We start from the raw sequence: 22,113 nt of genomic DNA on the forward strand, positions 1-22,113 counted from the left end.
TTAAAAAGAAAATATTGTAAAATGGAAGTTTGTTATATAGAAATTGCAATGTATAATAAAAAATGATGAATTATTTAACAAATAATGACTAAAATATTAACTAAGTTCTGATTTTTAAAATAAAATTAGATTGTTTTCATCAGAAACGTTCTAAATAATTTCAATTTTAATATCAATAATAATTTTCTAAAAATCAACATAGAGTAGATCTTTACCAAAGAAATCTAAGAGATTATATAATTTATAGACAATATACCAAGGTGAGATAAATAGTATGGTTGACGTATAAATGATTATTATTATTTAAGATTAACGTTAATACAGTTATAGATTTTGGAATAAACCGTGTAACACTCTTAAGAGTATACAAGAATATTGTATTTATATTTCTGCATTAAAAAAAAAAAAATCTTCATGCCACAATTGATAATGCGTTGTACATATAATACTACATTTTGTGGCTTGTATATAAGAATTTAAATTTGCATAATTGGTCAATGTATTTTTTAGGATAAAAATATAATGCTTATATTTTTATCCAAATATCTTTCATGATACAGCATAATAATATTATAATATGCACATTGCACATGTTTATAAATGTTTCTTTTAGAATGAATATATTTGAACACATTATAATGTAATCACCGAATAATATTATCAATTGAAGTATAACATAATAATGATTTGATAGATTACTTTTCTTTACTTTAATTTTGATAATCAACATTTAGAAAATAGTAATCACCGACTGAAATTTTATGACATTATATATATTATGTTCTACGGATTAAAAAATAATTAGAAAATTAAACTGGAGTGTCTATTAACGATATAGTTATTTTTTTAAAAATAAAATTATGAATGATCAAGGTATTGATATAAAGTATTTTATCATGGGTATAAAACATAACTAAACTAAAAATTAAATTAAAAAAAAATCACAATAAATTCAGGAAAAATCTATTTTAAATTGTAATTATAATCTTTATAAATAGAAATATTATGATGTCAATAATTAAATTCCACATTATTGATTTCTGAGTTTATTTAAATAATATTTATTGTTTATTTCAAACCTATATTCATATTTTAAAACATTACCTCGAAATTATATTTATTTTCTTGGAAAATATACGACTTTCAAATATATTATTTGGTTTTCATAGTTTACTCTATGAACATAAATATGAACATACGTGGAAATTATTTTGCGTTAATAGTTTTGAATATCGTATTATTATAATTTGATTCATTACTTCAAATATTTAATTTAAGAGGAACCCAATTATTTATCTTGATTATTTTGCCGTATTATTGATGATCAAATGATTAAAATATTTTTATTTAATCAATTCTGCCCGGGTCTAATACGTAAATGTGTATTACTAATATGTAAATGCATGCATGCGTAAACATTTAAAAATACAAATAAAAATGTTTTACTTTATATGATAATAGTATAGTAATAGCATAAACAATGTAAACCAAATAATTTGATTTTCTTTGGTACTATAATTACAAATGTATTGAAAATGTGTCATAGTTAATAGCGAATAAGATGGTTTACTACGGCACATTCAATTATGTTTTACAGAAGTAAATAATTAAATAATTAATTTACTGTTATATGTTATATGTATAAAGTATGAATAATATTTTTGTTTTTTGATTGTAAAAACGAAGAATAAAAAAGATAACTACAAATGTAGATATATATGTTAATCAGAAAAACGGTTATTTAAAAATAAAAAATGATTATAGTTTATAAATAATTATTATGATATTATGTACTTATCTATCTAGACGTGTTCATTGTTTATATGAGTAATTAAAGTTATCATATAATAAAAAGTATAAATTACCCACTGGAAATGAGAGGAAAATAAAAAAGATATCTCAAAACTTTGACTCTAAGACAAATAACAGTACCTACGCCTTCCGCAGTTTCGTTGATTCGGTTAATTTAAAATCGAAGTTTGGCACCCCGGGCTTTTCCATTTTAGACAAACGTAATATTTAATTGCGTTATTGGTTTAATAATTGGCAAATTTAGCTGCAATAGCATAACGCCAAATGTTATCAAAACGATTTATTTTTAACACGAATATTATTTTAGTTTTCAAATGATACCTATACTTAATCAGTAATTTAGTTCGAAAATAATATTAATTTTTCGCCAAAGTTATCGTATTAATATTATAACGTTATCAGACCAAGTGCAAAAGATTTTTTTTTTAATTTTATTTCGCAATTTTTTAATAGAAAACGATTAAAGACTACCTACTAAAGTATTATTGAATAATATGCTAGGTGTCATATATATTTTTACAAAAGTAAATAAACAAGCGGCGTTATTGCATTATGAGCTATAGTTGTATACTCTTGGTTGATTAAGTTAATTTATAAATTGTGTCAGTGTAATTATAATGTATCGTGTTCTTATAAGCTCAACACATTTTATAATTAATCGTATTAAAAAAAAAAAACAAAGCAGATAATACAGACATAACAAAGTGGGCAAGTAGGTACCGCTTTGGTGTACTATAGGTGTCGAGTGTACCTCGTAATTGAGTAGTCCACTTTAATGTATGCATTAAATTTGAATTCAATCATAAATCATTATCTAAGTAAAGCGACTCTTTACCAAAGAGTATTAATGTCAGCCTACATTACAAAATGTATTTTACTTATATAGTGTTTATACTTTATATTACTATAGTTGTTATTCATTTTATAATTTTAGTAATAAAATAGGTTGAATATAATTTTTTTTGAAAATTCGCATTTTTAATATTATTAATTATTATATTAGTAAATATTTATATAATTTATCATTTCTTCCATCATAATTTTTTGAAAGTTTTTATTTTATGCCCTTGTTCTATTGACCACCAGTCTACGAACGCGCGCGAGGGCGTGTGTGTATTAATTTCATCAACACTTATTTTTCATGTGATAAAAGTAGGTATATTATGGATGAACGTCTACTGTAATTGAATTCCAATCGAATAATGTAGATATATTATGTACATATTATATTCATTGAAATAACTAAGCAATAAATTATCATCAGTTAGACATTATATGATTAAATCTTATTTTATCTATATCAGAACTCAAATGCTAGTCGTTTTAAAGTTTAAACATAGTAACTAGGTATATAACTGCGCCCTAGATCTTTATTTTTAACGGCCTTTAAATCATCAGGTTCCAAAATATATATCACAAGTTACGTGACATCGTACGCGCGTGTACTTGAAACAAAATGATTTGTTTTTTTTTCATTTTAACGGAAACGAGATTTTTAGCTGTTAACATTCATCTGAAAAACCACGTAAAGCAGATTTATGGAGATTTCGATAAAAAAAAACCCTATGGCATTTTCTAAAAACATTAAACCAAAATAAGACAAATACTCATATTTATAAAACTATTAAAAAATATATTCATATGGAAGGCATGCAGTTCAGTCACATATTCTATATGTGCAACTAGAAAATCTTCTACTTTTTTAAAATATAATAGGATTTTATTTTACAACCTATAATAAAAATAGTAACTGAAAATTTGAATCAAATATTAGAATTAAATACAATATAATAAAATATTTTATCACGAAATAGTTTTTTTTTTAAGTTTTTTATTATGTATATAAATATATATATTATTGTAATAAACTGTTTTATATTTAAATTTTAATTAATTAATTAACATTAATTTTCGTACTTTTCTTGTGAATATCCATTTCATATATTTAATAAAATTACCGTTTCTGTGTAAAGCTTTTAAAATATCTATGAATATTAAAATTAATAAAAAATATAAAATGTTAAAGTTTAAGTTTTGCAATGATGTTAACCAAAGAAAATAATAAATTTGACTAAATTCGACTACTCTAGAAAATACTATAACGCATTAATGATTCAAACTTGAGTCAGCGTATTTTAAGCTTTTTAATAAGCAGAATCTAGTAAACATTTATGTTAAATTTAAAATAGCGAAATAAGTCAATTTAATATTTTAAATACTGTGTTATATTTTTATTCAAAAGAATAATTTTAAAATAAGTACATTACCATAATCAATGCATGTACAAATATCCTTGAATAGCATTACTTTTAAACTCGCTTATTTTTTACTCATACTTAACATCATTATATAATATTATACAAATTAATTGTAATACTATTTTTTTTCAGTAAAAATAATTTTAAAAAGTTTAAGTAGCTGAATAAAATTATTCTATCTTAAAACATGTAAATTAAAAAATAATAATAATAATAATAATAATCGTTTTATATAATTTAGATACATGATAATATTATATGATTTTTTTCTCAGGCTGCATACATGGATAAGTACTACTTATTATGAATTCAATTTAATACACAATTGAATTCGTATGTAAACGTGATGTCAAATAATGCTATAAATATATTACTGAAGTCATCTTTATTTATGAATATAATAATAATTTAAACAACATGAGATCTTATACTTATTAATTTGGATAAAAACTAAATTTGTCTCTAACGAATTTTAGATGCACCTATTTTGTTATTAATGTACATTGTTATCACCTATAAAATGATATTAAATAATATGTTTGACATTTTTTTTGTTGTTATTGACCACTTACCTATAATTGATTATTGGGTGTTTATACTGACGTTATGTTGGCATTTATTTGATCATTAAATTAATTTTACGTTTGTATATCACGTTAACTTACGTATATTTTTTAATATACAATTTATTATTATGTATGTCATACCACATTCAAAAATAAACATTTGATTTATTTGTTATAAGATGTAAGTTCAACCATGCATTCCAAGTTTATCTTTATCGTATTCATTACAGTAACCTATTTGATTTCTTGAAGATGAATTAATTATACTTATCAAATACCTGTAGGTAATGCGATAATATAAACTACGAACTTCTGCAGTTGATACATGTTTGCTTTCCTAAAACTAGGTTAATACTAATTCTTACTGATTCCAAAAATGTTCAAGTATAAATTATTTGAAATACTATTAGCATAAACCATTTATATATATGTTTATCTGAAATCAGTAAACGATAAGAGAAATTAAATAAAAAAGGTTTTAATTTTTTTTTAATTATGTAAGTATATACTTTTTAACTAACACGTAAGAAATGATGAAAAATAAAAGTACTATTGTCTAATAATATGTAAAATTATATTATGTGTGTGCTTATTTTATACATATACTTAAAAATAAAAATAAATATCAGTTAAATTATTGATAAAATATAGAAACTTAATATCTAAGAACTGTTTAAATTTGTAAATTCTAGTATTTTATATAAAACTTAAAAGCTATAAATGTAGCGAAGAAATGTTTTAGAATTTATAACAAATATTATTTAATTAGCAGTGAACTCAAAACAAAATAATGTAACGAATTTAAATCTTAAATTGAACAAATGTGTTAATTAAAAGTTTTCATTTTTTCACATCTATAATAATACTTTTGTAAAATATAGTTTATTCTTCGTTATTTATTTGTTTTTGTGAGACTCAGTAAATGGAATTATGTTAACACAACGTGTTTAATAAAATAAAGTACCCACAATGAATCTCACTAGAATTGTATTTCATTCTTACATTGAAACAATAAGACGGTGTGTCCAATGATATAAAAGTATTAGGATTATTGTTATCGATAAAGTGAATACGACTATTATACAGTTAACAGTAGGTATGTTATAAAAATATAATATGTGTGGTGCATTATTTGTGTTGGCATAATAATAATATTTTACCTGCGAAATTCGTGAAAAGGAGAAAATAAAATGAAAAACGAAAAACGCCATAAGTCTAATAACTGTATACAGTGTATACAGTTGTATTATACCTACCCACTGTGTATGTGGCGAATATATAGCCTCTCCGAATTTCCATTTGGCAATAGTTTCGAACCAACAAAAACTCACCTTCCTGAAAACGGTTAGCCGATATCCGTTAACCATTATACCGGATGTAAACACGCATAGCACGCCAAATATGCCTTAATGAAGTAATCGATACAGTATAAATCTATCGGCGTTGGTGTTATGTATACGCGCATAGTGCTCCGTAACCGAAATATACTAAAGAAAAATCTCTTTACGGTCAACAAAGGGTCTACACCAAAATTATATTATCATAAATGCAAAGAGGTGTGGAGGATTTTCAACCGAGTATACTTAGTAATGTGCATCCAAAATCTCTATAATATATTTTTAATTTAAATTCACCGACGTAATAATGAGCCGGTGGGGATTACATCGTGTGCACTGTGCGGCGCCGCCACACCTCCACTGGTAGCCACTGCCGACAGTTCAACAAACTGCGGGCAAAACGAGCGGGATAAATAAAAAAAAAATCTACTCAATGTTATCTATGTCACATCGTCGTCTTCATCCCCGCTCCAAAGCCCACCATGAAAGTGAAGAAGCAGAGGAATTTTTATTTTCTCATCGCATTACCCATCACCGCCAACGCCGAGAATCCCTAAGCCAATTAGTTCTTATCCATTTGATTTGATAGCCCGCCCCGTGTGTTCAATACAAATAGGTGTCTGAATAAAAACCAATTTGCATTGAAAAAACAGTTTTTTTTATCCAGTATAAACGTTAGAGAATTGAAAGCCGTTCAAAATATCCATTATGTTATATAATATATACATATATATTGTTAGAGTACGCGAATACTTTGAAGTTTTCAATTTTTCAATAGCAGTTTAAACCGCAGGATAAAATTAAAACGTCGTAGTCGAATTACGTGCGTGTCTGTACGTTTATTCGATGATAAAAATCAATTAGGAATAAAAGCCATTTGATATTATTATAATAGCACAAAACAATATAATAATTTAACCTTATAACCAATAAATCCTTCAGAAAGTTAATTACCGGACGCTTCAGTGTAGGTAGATACATTAATACACGATGTATGTTATGTATATATAGTTTGACATGTTTTTGCTATTCAATTACAATAGATAATAATATTGAGTGCCGATTTATTGTTTGTAATAAACATTAGGATATACAACAGTACTTTGAAAGCTGTTTCCGGACGATAAAATATCGTTATTCTCAGATTGAGTTTGTCCTTAAAAGTTTCCATAGATTTCATTAAGGGGAAGGGTACACCTATATAACCGGCCGTCATCGAATAGTTTTCTCGTACCATTATAATGATAGGTAGCTAAATGCGTATTTTGTTTACATGACTCAATATTGTTATTTGTTGTACACGTCTTGCATAGCGTAAACGTTAATAATAATTATCGTGCGCACGTACACATATTTGTTTCTAACTATCCAAATTATCAACAAACTGAGTAGTGACGTTTACTCCCACAGGCAATTGCACAATGACAGTTAGATAGCGGTCAGATGGCAGAAACGTAGTTAGATCAATCATGTTTATAATTGTATTTGTAATATTCTGTCATAATTTATGAATGTATGGTGGTTGTCTGCTTACGAAATCAATTAGTGTATTTTTAGAGAGGACACTCTCTACACCCCAGAAGTACCAATTATACCAATGATAAGTAAACTATACAATTAAAAAGACAGATAAAAAAGACGTATGTTCATTTAAAATTACTAATAAAATATATAATCTGATTTATGAAATATGAGTTTTATTACATTATTATATCAAAATTTCAAAAATGTTTGAAAATAGATTAAAATTCTTCTTAATTTTAATTTGAATCGAATTGAAAATGTGTGTGATAACTGATAAAACCTATTAGTTTTCGTATTAGTCGAACTATAATTTACAGTTTAAAAAGATTAAAAAAAGCAAACTGTTATATTTATCTTATTGAATATTATTCATTTCTAGAATATAACTTAAAATTTTATTTTATTGTTAAAAACGCTTGACTACAACGTAATAATTGTAGAAAGATTATACTGTTAAACCTATACATACATTAAATTAAAACAGCTGAAACCGACCTTTTTGACATATTATAAGTGCATTTTTATGTTTTTAAATTAAATACATTGTTCAATAATATAAAGAATACGATTGTTATTTACAAATAGAAGGTTGCGTGACTGCGTTACCTGTGTTTTTAATATCGTGGGAATAGGGCATTTTTTAATCACACTAAATATAACTTAATTTTATATTCTGTATAAAAAATTTTCTGATCTTTGTTTTCAATATTTATATTGAGCACAAGATATACTATACTAAAACATTTAATATTCAAAAAGCATAGAATGTATTAAGTATAATGGTTGTTTTAAAAAAATAAATAAATTTGATTCTGAAAATTTGAAAAAAACTCTGGACAAGTATATAATAAAATTATTACATTATTTCTAAATAATATTGATCAATTTTTTCATGAAGAAAGTGTTAAATATACATAACACTTGAGCATTATATTGATGAAGACTTATATGTTTATTGTCAATGTTGTAAATAACAAATTGTCACAATCCACCCTTTTGTTAAATAAATGAAAATTTGATTTAGGTTTTTAGTATTCACTATAGGCGTAGAATTGTAGTAGCAATATGTATATATGGACGGTAAATGGGATCTGTAAAATATGTTTAGTCAAAAATGTCAAAGGAGAATAAAATCTTGAGTGTCATCTTTTCTTATCTCCCTACTCCCTCTCCGCCAATAAGAATTTGTCTCAAAGGCATTGCCTTAAATCCGACTATTCATAATAATATACTTCATCTTCGTTTTCATTGAGCATTTCCATTTTTAAATATGTAAAAATAAACACAAGTAAACCACTTAACAAATCTACAGTAAGTTTAAGTATATTTTAATATAATTTTTTAGTAGGATTCTTTTAATGCTAAAACAAAAAAGATTAATTTGTATAGCTAAATTTTATATTTATTACGTATGTAGCGTGGTCGTTTTCGTTAAAAACGACTTTTCTAGTTCATTAATATTATTTTTTTAATATTGGTCAATTATATTATATTGTATCCGATTACGAAAATTATTTTAGTTCAGAGGTTTTTGGTAGGTATGAAAATAATACAAAAATAGTAAGGCAATCTATAAATATCTTAAAAACTAACTGTATTGCTCGTCTACTCAATTACAACTATACATATTACTTTCAAATTATTAAATGATTGCATTGAAATAAACTAATAATATATTTTTAGTAAAATAAATGAAAATGTGATTAAATTACAATCTTAATGTTTTATACTATATGTTTTCAGATACTTTATAAGTTAAATTTCTGTTTGAACGGTATTTTCCAATAAAATAAATAATGATCACTCCACGAGACAGTAAGACAGTATTGGTATATTTTAATAATAATAAGCAGTATAAAAGATATGAGTATCGTAGATTATAGCAAAAATCTAATGCTTTTAATATTAAAAATAATTTAACCTAAAAGTGATAAGCTGATTTTGCTCGTGGAAATTATCTCCAAATATGCATTATTAATTTTTATGAGTCGAAATACAGTAGTAAATTTTTACAAATATTAAATTATAAAGACTTTTGAATAAATACATTAAGTGAATATTTAATATTGAGTTTTAAAATAGACAACCCAAGATTAATCGTATTAATAGATAATAAAGTGGTTAATTTTATTATCATATTTTGTTGTTTAAATGATTAAATATCTGATTCTATTCGGTTATATATATCATTAATAATTAATGTTTATTTATTATATGTCATCAAGTTAATCAATCATTACTTTTTTTTTGTTTTAGCTTCACAAATATCATGCTGAATAAATAGTTCTAACAAGTTGAATACAAATTCACCAAATTGTTAATAACAGGTTAGTGTATTATTGATTTTTTATGGAATATTATGTAAATTTCATATAATTGCACCTTAAACATAATTTTTAAAATTCCATACCGTTAAATCTAAACTATGACTAATTTTTTGATAAATATTGAAATGCAGAATCATTGATGTATGAGTTGATCTTGTCTACCAATTCATTAAAATAGATAATTCATGATATTTTTATAAAAACTATAATATGCTAGATTAGAAAATTAAGTAAATATCAGGTAGACATGATATCACGATAAATAGGGAAGTTCTATAGAAATTACTTTAGGTATAATATGGCAAAGTTTATAGTTATTTATAGTTAAATATTAAGAATATAGCTTGATAATTTTCTTTCGTGATGAACTGGTATATAATCTATAAAAGTATTACAGTATTGATTGATAGTGAATTAGAGTGGTTTTATATGTTTACTTAGTAAGACTTTGTAATTTGTATAGGTACCTAATAGTGTGAATTTATGTGAATAGAATTTGAATATTTATGTCATTTTAAAACGTTCTATGGCTGACACACTAAAAGGTTTTAATTATAAGTCAAAAATGTATTGATTAAAAACATTTAAAATAAATTTTAATAAGTTTTTCAATATTTTAGCTGAATACAAAAGTTAATGACATACAATATTATAGCAGTTCAAATTGGTTGTAAAATAATAATAATTTTGATTTTTAGTGGAATATTTTAACAGAAGAATCTTACTTAATTTTATAATTTTTTAATTATTCTATGTTTTTTTTTGTTACAATTTGTTTATCGAGGTACTATTTTTATGAAACAGCATTTAAGAGATATACTTATATAAAACAGTGTTACTAATGTGATTAAATTATAGAAAAAAAAAATTTACATTATTAAAAAGAACTTCTTTGAAAAAGATTTATTTACAATAATAGTTTATTGAAATATGTAAAATACATAATATATAGATAACATCGTCTATATTAGTTTGATTAGGTATTTAAATATATACACATAGTGCATATTATGTATTATGGATATATGATATACTACATTCTTGGCAAACCTTTTAGTTAGGTTAGGTTAGATATTACAATAAATAATAATATATGTTTTGATTTATGAGATATGATTATCTGAGTATCGGTATAGTGTCAATTTTTTTTACCAAGCTCATTAATATTTAAATACATTGTTGAAACACAATATTAATTATCTATATTAATAAATTTACTATTATTTTTCATAATAATACATCAAAATTGTTTAGAAAAATTAGCTCACTCAAACAGTCAACATTTATTTTATCGTAAATAATAATCAAAGCACTTTCGACAAAATACCATTGAACTTGTAATTATGCGGAATAACAACACCGTAATACTGTATATTGGTGGTTTTTATCTCAAAAACCATTTTTTAGTTTAGCTGTACACTATTCATAAAAGCCGTTCTCAAAATTAAGGGAATACATTTTACCTCTTTTATGATTATACCCGTTAATATTAATCAATTATAATGCACCTTGGTTATTACTATCCACACTCGTTTAATGTAATGTAAATGTGTTTGTAGTTTCTACTTCTATAAAACTTCTCATAATATATTATGTACTTGAAAAGATGGCAATGATAACACAAAAATGATACGAAGAATCTTTGGTAATATTATTTATCTAATGTCCTTACAATTAACAAGCATCAGAACATTTATGATACTTAAAATTGTATATTATCACTAATATACGCTTATAATAGCATTTACAAATTATGGAAATACAATGCAGGAATTATATTTTTTCGATATCTTTAACCAAAAATTAAAAAATGTAAGTATTAATTGTCTTAAGATTTCTTAATGGCAATCAAAAAAAAAAAAAAAAAATATTTGCTAAAAAATTACGTAATAATTATCTATGTGTCTTATTTTAAATGTATGTATACAATTGTTAATTGCTTTTATTGTTTAATTTTCCAAAATTGTATATATGTAAAATAGTCAAAAATACAAATTATGAATATTATTAACATAAAATAATAATTTACATTTTGAAATGATTAATAATATTTTAATAAATGTTTAAAAAAATCAGAAATAGCATTTACTATTTAAGAAATAATGATTAAAATACCAATATAATGCGTATTATATTATAGTTAATTTGTTTATGATATACCACGACATATGCAAATAGTTAAGAAGTTTGAAATATAATATTTTAACCGAAAAAAAGAAATTGAAAATCAAATGAATATATTATTTCAGTGTAATTGGCTCGTTAATTTTCTATGGTGACACATTCATATATCATTTTGAACATGTGATTAATTTAGCACTAGGTACCTACTAAGTGTTTATTATAAATTAACACATTCGAGACGATTTGGCAATGCGCACTCAGTATTTTTTTTTATTTTTTTAAAACTTTAAAATTAAGTATCGATAAAAATTTGTTAAATTCAAAAAAATAATTATTTTTTCAAAGATTTATTAGAAACCAAAATAAATAAATTTCAATAAAAACAATAAAAAATATTCGTTCGAAATCATTATTATAAATTATAAATCAATATTTTAATATAAATACCTTTAAATGTATGATTGCATGGTACATCATTCAAGAATAATACTATAGACTATTATAGGCATGGTCATTGGTCACTTTATAATTTATATAATGCTGGATATATTTTATAAATAAAAATAAAATACTTTTTTTTAAAGAGATTAATACACTTAAAATCACATGAAAAAAAAACCATATTCGTCATATAAATATAAAATATATACTTACATTGGTAAGTACAATTTTAGAAATATAAACTTGATATTATAATTATTTATTTTTTTTTTGTATTCCCATTATATATTTGAAAAACGGTTGCTGAAAATTTAAGCCCATATATTATATCATTTTCTTAAATAAAATTATTAAAAAAATAATAATAATAAATAAAATAACGAAAAAGGAAAATTATTTACTAACAATATTTGAAATTTATATTTGCAAATGCTTTATTTTCAGAGATATTAAAAAACTAATATCTATGTAGATTTTACTAGATTTCACTAAAAAAAAAAAATGTATAAATTAGATTATAAATTATCTTTTTTAACTCATCGAATACACTTATGCGGAACAAACTTTATTTTTAGCTAAGTCATATTATTTTATAGTAACAAAAGTTGAAGTTTTATTACCACTAATAATTTATAAAATAAATATTTCTTGATCAAAATACACATAATTTAGGTACATACATAATATTCTGCCAATCAGATGTATGCATTGTTAAACTGCATTATAAATTGGTTTTAAATTCACTATATTTTATTTGAAGTACCTTTAAATAGTTTACATAATTCGGTTGTAGTATTAAATAGTATTTTTTTTTTTATTATTATCATCAATAATCCAATGTTTATTTGATTGAAGTTTGTCCGCATGCTATTATTAACGTCGTGCAATAGTATGTATTTATATATTAAATTATTAAAATGATTTTATTATTTTTTTTTTTTTTTTGTTGAAATGTCTGCGTATGTAAATAAAAATATTCCAAATATGTTTAATCATAATTCATGTATTTTTTTTTATTTATTTACACAATGCACGTGTAATCTAACGAACCATACTATGTTAAACATTACCTAGTATTTTGGTAGTTATGATTAATATTGTTTATTTTTATATAAAAATTACACTTATTTTTGATTTAACATAACTGAATTTATAAACATAAATACAATAAAAATATTCATTCACGAAAAAAAAAGTAATTAGATAATTAGATTATTTGAGATATGATACAATAAAATTACATCATGTAAATATTTTATAAAATGGAAAAATATAAGAAACATCTCTAATACACAGTAGTTGCGGGTGTACATACATCATCATCCAGGAAGCACTTTAGTGAATGTATTAAATTTTAAAATCAATGATAAATCATCACATACAAAAAAAAAATTCTGGATGGAGACAACTTGTCAAACTATATACTATATGAATAATTCATACTATATTTAGGTTGTTATTTTAAGAAAGTATTTTATAATTAATAAGATAGTAAGTTGAATTAGTTTTTGTACAGAAATTATATTATTTATATATTAAATATTTATTAAATTACAATTAATTATTATAATATATATTTTTTTATAGCATATTTTATTGAATAAACAATTGAATTAATACCAACAGTTATGTACAACGAACACGAATAAGTTAGTAGTATAAACTAAATAAAACTAAATAAAAATAAGGTAATAAGTAAAAGAAAATTAGTAATAATTTGGAAAGATTCTAAATGTTTTAGAAAATTAAATTGTGTATAGAAAATAATAATATTATAATATAGGTACTAACAAAAAATTTCAAGTTTTTAAAAATATTATTGTTGAGATAACCAAATAAAAAATTTAATATCATTATATTTTCCATTTTAATATTCAATATCACCAAGTTAAAAATTTAAATGTTTATATTTAAAAAAAAAATGTACATTAAAATTTTAGGTTTCTATAAGAATAACTTAAGAGGAAGCTTCAATTTAATTATAAACCTTGGCTTTTAATATTGAAAATTTCAAAATGGTTTTCTTAAAAATTAGAATTTTGAATATTTATAAAATAAATTACTATTGTGTACTTAGATATTTTTTTATTTCCTAAAATTTTAACTTACAAACTTATATTCAACTGTTATTTTTTTGAAACACCTAAACAACTAAAATAATTTAAAAATATAGTTTATATTTTATTGAATATTTTAAGTTTTTAAGGTTATTTGTAATTTGTAAATTTTCAATTTTGTCCTCTAAAAATAACAGCAAGAGCGGAGTTCTTACTTTCTAACAGAAACCATCCTCAAATAGATAAATTAAAAAATTAAGAAAATTCTTATATAAATCAAACATTTATCTTTACGCTCAGAATCCAAAATTAAATTTTAGTTAAACATATTGAAAAAGAGAGAAAATAAATTATTTATGAACTGCTAAATTAAAATCAATTGCATACCTATTTAAATCTTACAATGAAGGTGGGTAGAAAGTTCGAAATAATACGCTATTATTTTTTTTTCAAATTAAAATATATGAATATTGAATATGTATATATAATTTTAATTATTATTTTTTTTATACATTCTAAGTACAAGAATTTTCATGCACTTCAACTCTTATAATAATGAATTAGTTCTGAAATCTGTTCTATAGAATATAATATTGTTCAAAATGTTCAATTAAATGATGGGCTTCAATGATGGCAGCTATTATAGGTAATAATAATGGTGTATTTATTTATAATTTAGCCAATAGATTTAAAACCATCCATTTTATACTCTGTCATAAGATTCCAATTATCAATCATTTAAATTGTTAATACTAGCTATGAATAAAAAAAAAATATCTACAGTTGTTCGAGAATAAATTCTAAGTACAGAGAAAAAATATTAAGCCATTTCATGAATGTAAAAGTAAGTAAAAAAAAAAATGTATTAATATAAATATATATTATCAGTTCGGTTCCGAATTCCATCAAGTGCTCACGGTTTTCCGATAGTAGTATGCTCGTTTTTCCCTTATCAGTTCATAGTTATTTATACGGTTTTGCCTATAGTCCATATTACGATGGTAATTATGCCACTACAATCTAACAGTAACTGTTCCAAAAAATATAACAAACGTAACCTTTCTTCTTCTTTTCTGTCACCAAAAATAGAGGAAAAAATTTTTCTGCAGTCCAAATTGGTACTCTGCTCTTGCCCAGCACGACAACGTCGATATTAATTCATCTTCCAGAAATGGTCAAAATCTGAAAGCACCGCCTGTGTATATAAAATATGTAAGTGATACCTCCATCTTCACCTCTAGTTTGTTGACTATTTTTAAACCTTTCGATTTCATTTGCAAATCTACTCACTCTCATCTAATTGTCCGTACGCAGTCTCGCGAACATTATAATCTGCTTTTACAACCCCTAATGAGCACTGATGCCAATTTTCATACCTATCAGGCTAAAGCTATTCACCCGTTACGCGTAGTTATTCGCAATCTTCACTCAATCACTTCTCATGAAGACACCATTGCCGGTCTTTCTAAATTGGGACTCCACGTCACTAACTTTCACAACATCAAACGTTTTTCCGACAAAACATCCCTGCCACTCTTTTTCGTCGATATCAAGATGAATACAAAAAACTTGGATATTTACAAAATTGAATTTCTTCTCAATACCAAAATAGTAGTCGAAAAACCATACCCACCTAAAGGACCACCCTAGTGCCACACATGTCAGACAAAGGGGCATACCCGGAGGTTTTACCACTACTTTCCACGTTGTATTAAATGTAGGGAAGAACAACTCTCGGAATTATTATGCAATAAATCAAAGGACTCTTCAGCCAGATGTGCTTTATGTTCAGGTGAGCATACCGCAAACTATAAAGGTTGCCCAACTTACAAAAAGATAATTAAAAATAAACTCAAGACTTCCCCAATGGCTCCTCCAAAGGCTCCTCCAACCGTAATACCGGACGCTCAAGTCAAGCCCCAAGCAAGATCATACGCCAAAGCGGCCGCTAATATTAATCCTACAATAGAAATCGTCACAACAGTATTATCTCAATTTATCACCAACTTAAATTCTGTAATTGGGCCATTAATATCTTTCCTCACTGATGTACTGCAAAAACGCTTTTCTCCATAGTTCAACCATCTATGTTTGTTATCACATTACTTAAATTATTATGTCCATTAAGATTATTATATCTAATAATATATCAATTAATTTTCTGTTTCTACCTTAATTGGCTTCATTTGGTATGATTATATAAATGTAAATTATTATTCCTACCTATTTTATTGTATGCTAAATATTTTAATATACTTTAATTATGTAATTTCAATAGTTTAATTGTCAAACTATCATAGTTTTTACTAATAGTTCTAAATAAATATATATATACATGTATACTATTTTTTTATGTTTTAATATTTAATATTTATTTCAATTTGTTGATAAAAGGTTAGAAATATTAATGTTTATTTATTATCTTATACTATTTAAGAAATCATCATAGCCGCATGTGTTATTTCTGTACACGCGTAACATAGAGAATATGCGTACTGGATTTATACTTTATAAAATGCATTTTTAACTATATTATAGAACATTAAATTATTATAATTATTTTTTTAAACAGATAATTAAAATAAAATGTTGTCGAGCGAAGGGATTAGTTTTATATTTTTATTTTAAATTGTAATATAAGTACCTATTGCTAATTATTTGTTTATTTATTTTATTTTAATTAATATTATTTGTATTAAAATAATTCTAAAACTAAACGTTTTTCACTCGAGAATAGTTTATATTCTTTATAATAAATTATGACAGTGAATTATTTATTTTTTGTTAATTTTGTATTTAAAGTATGATTTCCTACTTAAAAGTTATAATATAACAAAAAATGACAGACGATGTACCATCTATTTAGTAGCTAAATTATTATAAGTATCGTTAAGAACTAGTAGGTTAAGTAAAATTATTATAGTTATAGAAGTTATGATAACTAAAAACTGCTTGGTATCATTTATAAGATAATAAATTGCATTACTACTACTTGATATATACATTTATATAGACATATAAAACTTTATATTTTACCTAGAGGAAAATATTTAAGGTGTGTTAAGATCGAATATATATTAATGTTTAAAATATAACATTGGAATTTCAAAATAGTGTTATACTATTGGTTATTCAAATAGGACACATTTAGGATAATAATATACTTTAATTTAAATACAATTGTCACATGCTTAATATTTGTACTATCGTAATGTAAACTAAAATACTTACTAATTTGTTTATACCGTTCTACAGAACATCAATTACAACTCTAATAGTTTTATACATTAAGAAAAATAATAGAGTATTATAATAATAAATCTATTATATAAAATGCAATGAGTTTCGCAACAATTAGTTAAAGCTACCATACTACTTATAGAAGAATAAATCACTAGTGGATAGATAAATATATTTTAATAAGATATAGTTAAAAATACAGACCGATAAACAGCAGTCTCTGGCCTCTGCTCTGTTTAGTTTTTTGTATCCAATAATTTATCGTTGAACTCGAATTTACCAGATCCATTACTGTGACGACTGACGATGTATGATTTAGAAAAGCTACTTTCCTGGTTTTCGATAACTCAATTTATAAGTTTAAAGGTAAATAATATTAAATTACAAGGTACAAATTTACTCAAATTGAAATTTTATTAAATGTACTTAGATACTATACCATTTTGTTCATGAATAAATCTTTTAAGAACACAACTTCTTGTTTTAATATTTACTCAGTTACTTATAATCTTAAAAAAATTAAATATTATAATGGAGTTATACGATATTCATTTTATTCGATAAACTTAGTCAATTATAAAGATTATATATATATAATTCAGACTTAATTTGCAGAGACATGAATTATTAGTTATTTATAGAGTACTAAAAAGATTCAAGTAAACATAATTTAACATTTTAATTGAATTTCTCTAACCAGATGTATATAATTTTATTTATTTAAATTGAATTTAAGAAAAATAATTTTATAAATAATAACATGAACTATTAAACAGGTATCAAATGTTATATAGTATTTAAAATTTAAAAATAATGCTTAAAATAAAAAAAGAAATAGAATAGAAATAAGTATTTTTTTCAAATTCACCTAAGGAAAAAAAAATACCTTATGCGTTTTAAGTAAAACATAACTTTTAAAAACCTATAAAATATCAAATAATAATACTATTATATTATTATAAATTAATTGGAAAGGTGTTCTATTTAATTGTACTCTACGTGTGAGTGCGTATTGAAAAATGTATCGTATGTGAAATAGAAGAATTTTAGTGATAGTTATTTCCTATATATATTATTGTTAACTGATAAATAACGTGCTATTTTCAGAATAAAAACTTAATATATATATATATATATATACTTATCATCGGAGTGCATATCAATCTTGATTAATAATTGATTAACTCTGAACAATAATGTAATTTTGGTTGAATTATTTTACACATAACACTGAGAGAAAATATAATAATACGACATGTGTTTGTGCATGTGAGAGAGAGGAATACAAAATAAATTATTTTCAAACCCGGCTGTTTCCACGTGGATTAAATATATTTTATTGAAACAATGTTTGTAAACAAATTGCTTGCTAACTGCAATGTCCAAGCAAAGGGTGGTACCGGACACAATGATGCATGTGATGCGAAAAGTTATTATAATAGTAATGATTGTTATACTTTTTCATGGGAATTAAGTACCGTTTGAAAGATTAAAAATTATTTTCGTGTGTTTATTTTTTGTGATTGCAAATGAAAATTACTACTCGCTAAACTCTTTTTATGATCATCTTTGTGGCAGTTATTACAAATTATAAGTTACTGTATGTACAGTAAACAGTAAACAGTAGGTACGATGTTTAAAATAAAAAATGTAGATATTTGTTTGGAATTACATTTGTAGCATCTGTCTTGTACTCTTACCAGTGCATAACATACAAAATCTCTTTCCAACATAAAATAACTCATACTTAGTTATGTTAGTTTTAATTTTAGTAATGAGATTTAATTGTAACTTCTATCAAACATTTAAATCTATTAACCAAAGGTTGTAACCTTTAAACATAAATAAATATAATAACTTAGATAATAGATAGTAAACTGAGTATACTTTCTTAAGAAATATTGTTTGCCAAAATAAGGCATATGCCAATGAGGTGCAGAAATAGTAGTGAAAAGAAATCAATAATTTTTAAACGATATAAGTTTTATCGATTATTATAGCTATATATCGATGTCTATTATCATAAATATAATATATTACACCGTATATATTGGTAAAGCATACTATCGTTTTTTATCTACCTTCAAATAACAGCCAACTTCAAAGATAACAGAGTTTGCTATCAAGTTATTATATAATATATATGAGCCTTTAAGTTTGATATTCACTGTAATATTTAAACGAAAACTAACGAAACGTAAGACGATGATAACAAATGCGGGTATAGAGACTTCGTCTTTAGGTCTCGCCCACATATGTTGTCTCCGTTTTGCAAGGGCGTAACATAGCAAAATTTCGTACAGCAGTGTTCATTTAGTTACGTTAGCTTGAATACTAGAGTGTATTAATTTATTACCAAACTTAAAAGTAGCAGCATATTCTGTGGTTTGTTGGATGTATTTTTTCTTTTTATATTTAAATTTTGGAATGAGTTATGACTATTTTTAAATTAATTGTAATATTGTACACGCTTACAACTCACTTCAAAATTAAAATATCGGAACACCATTTATAACAAACAACAGATATATTGAATAATATGTTGTTACCTTTAAGTTAAATAAAAAGTAAATTTACTCTAATATTAAAATTAACAAAGCTATAATAAAAATGAGAACTACTGAACGTAAATTTTCTACGTTACACTACGTGAAAACAAATACGGGTGAAACGTCTTTTTAAGAACATTGGGAATAAACCGATTCATGCTGAAAACCCCTATTTTCATTTTAAAGTACTTTTTAGTCTAACTACGTATTATGGATTTTAGAAAAAAAAGTTTGTATTCCTCGTCTTGTTTTCTTCAGATCCTATGAACGAAATTTAAATAAATTATGACATAAAAAGTAACATTATAGTCATATAAATATTTTGACTTTAAAAATGTAAACATTTTGTTTATATTTTTATTTTTTTAACTGTTAATTACCAACTCTTCTTCAGATAAAGAAATAAATGGAAAAAAATGTTTGTAGGATACAAAGTACCCATATTAATTATTAAATCCATTTTCAATATTTAAATAATCGTATCATCATCAGATGGATCGATAAAAATAATGGAATGAAAATATTTTAATTTAGCATTGAAATATATGGTTAAACAAGTGTTCTATATAATATAACGATTTCTACACAAACTAAATTAAAACGGCTAAGAATCATAATGACCAATCTCAGATATCCAAACTTTTCAGCTGGAATACAAATCGGTTTAATTGCTAGGTATTTTGAATATTAGAATTCCCCTTCATCTAAATAATTATGAGCTATAAAATGTATACTGCAACTAAATAAAAAGTTTTTTTTTATTTAATTTAAAAATAGTTTGATATTCATACTTAAAATTAAGCCATAATTCTATGTATGACCTTTCTTTGAGTGATAATATACAAATGATTCTACATGATAATATACTGATGATAAACCTTATTTTTAAATAATTATTTCTACAATTATTTCAAAAATTTATTTGAGATCACTACTACAATTACACAATATTTTAATATGAATATAGTATACACCTTATATAATATTTAATTAAGTCGTAAGTATTTTTTATCAAATATTTATTTACTTTTAAGATTTATATTATTATGGTTGTACGCATCTCTACTTTCTTTTGTAATGTATGTACGTAAATAATTATTTTTAGGACATTGAGAAATGGTTAATATTTATTAGTTAAAAAATATGTAAAACGTGAATATCTCTAAAATCAATTAATTTAGACTACGCATTCAGGTGTTAAATAAATATAAATAAAAGGATTAAATGTAAAAAATCTCTGATTTTTAAATATTTAATTATTTTACTGCGTTACAGTTTGAATAATTGTATTAATTTCTGCTTAAGTCTAATAAAAAGCAATTACAAAACAGTGAGCTATCCCAAAAAATTAACTTTTTATTAAATCGGTGGTAATTCAATTAAAAAAAAAAACAAATGCTTATAATTTACGAGTAGGTTGACATCAAATTAAATAGCTCAAAAATAGATTTCTATTGCATCGTTTGTAAATACTAAAATAAGGAAAAAATTATTTAAGTTGCATTCATTCTAAAGTATAATTAGTGCTCGTTAATTTTTTTAAATATTTCCATAATATTATTTTTCAATAAAATATGAATTTTCATTAAAAGTGATGTAACGCTGCAATATGTATGGTTTTGAATAATATAGTTATCAATAATTATCAGTGTAATTTACGTTTCAAATTGAATTAATAATGTGTCCATACATCAATGCCACTAATGTTGATCAAACATTGACCAAATACCTCGTTAAAATCTAACTCGAACCATCTAATGAAATGTGTTTTGATTTATGGCTTATTCTTACTGAAAGCTTATACTACCAAATATATTTTTATTTATAAATCGTACAATTCTCTATATTTTATCATTATTACTAGATACATAATAAAAT

At 23.8% G+C, this 22,113-nt stretch overlaps 1 protein-coding gene across 1 annotated transcript in view; it reads left to right on the forward strand.

Moving 5' to 3' along the window:
- LOC114123640 (FMRFamide receptor) overlaps positions 1-22,113 on the forward strand; it is a 111,428-nt gene that overhangs the window by 16,782 nt on the left and 72,533 nt on the right. Inside the window, exon 2 of the mRNA XM_050201179.1 lies at positions 9,754-9,824. The gene's annotated coding sequence lies outside the window, so the exon portion shown is untranslated. The remainder of the gene's footprint in view (positions 1-9,753; positions 9,825-22,113) is intronic.

Source organism: Aphis gossypii, chromosome 2 (assembly GCF_020184175.1).
Source record: "Aphis gossypii isolate Hap1 chromosome 2, ASM2018417v2, whole genome shotgun sequence".
NCBI classification, from domain to species: domain Eukaryota; kingdom Metazoa; phylum Arthropoda; class Insecta; order Hemiptera; family Aphididae; genus Aphis; species Aphis gossypii.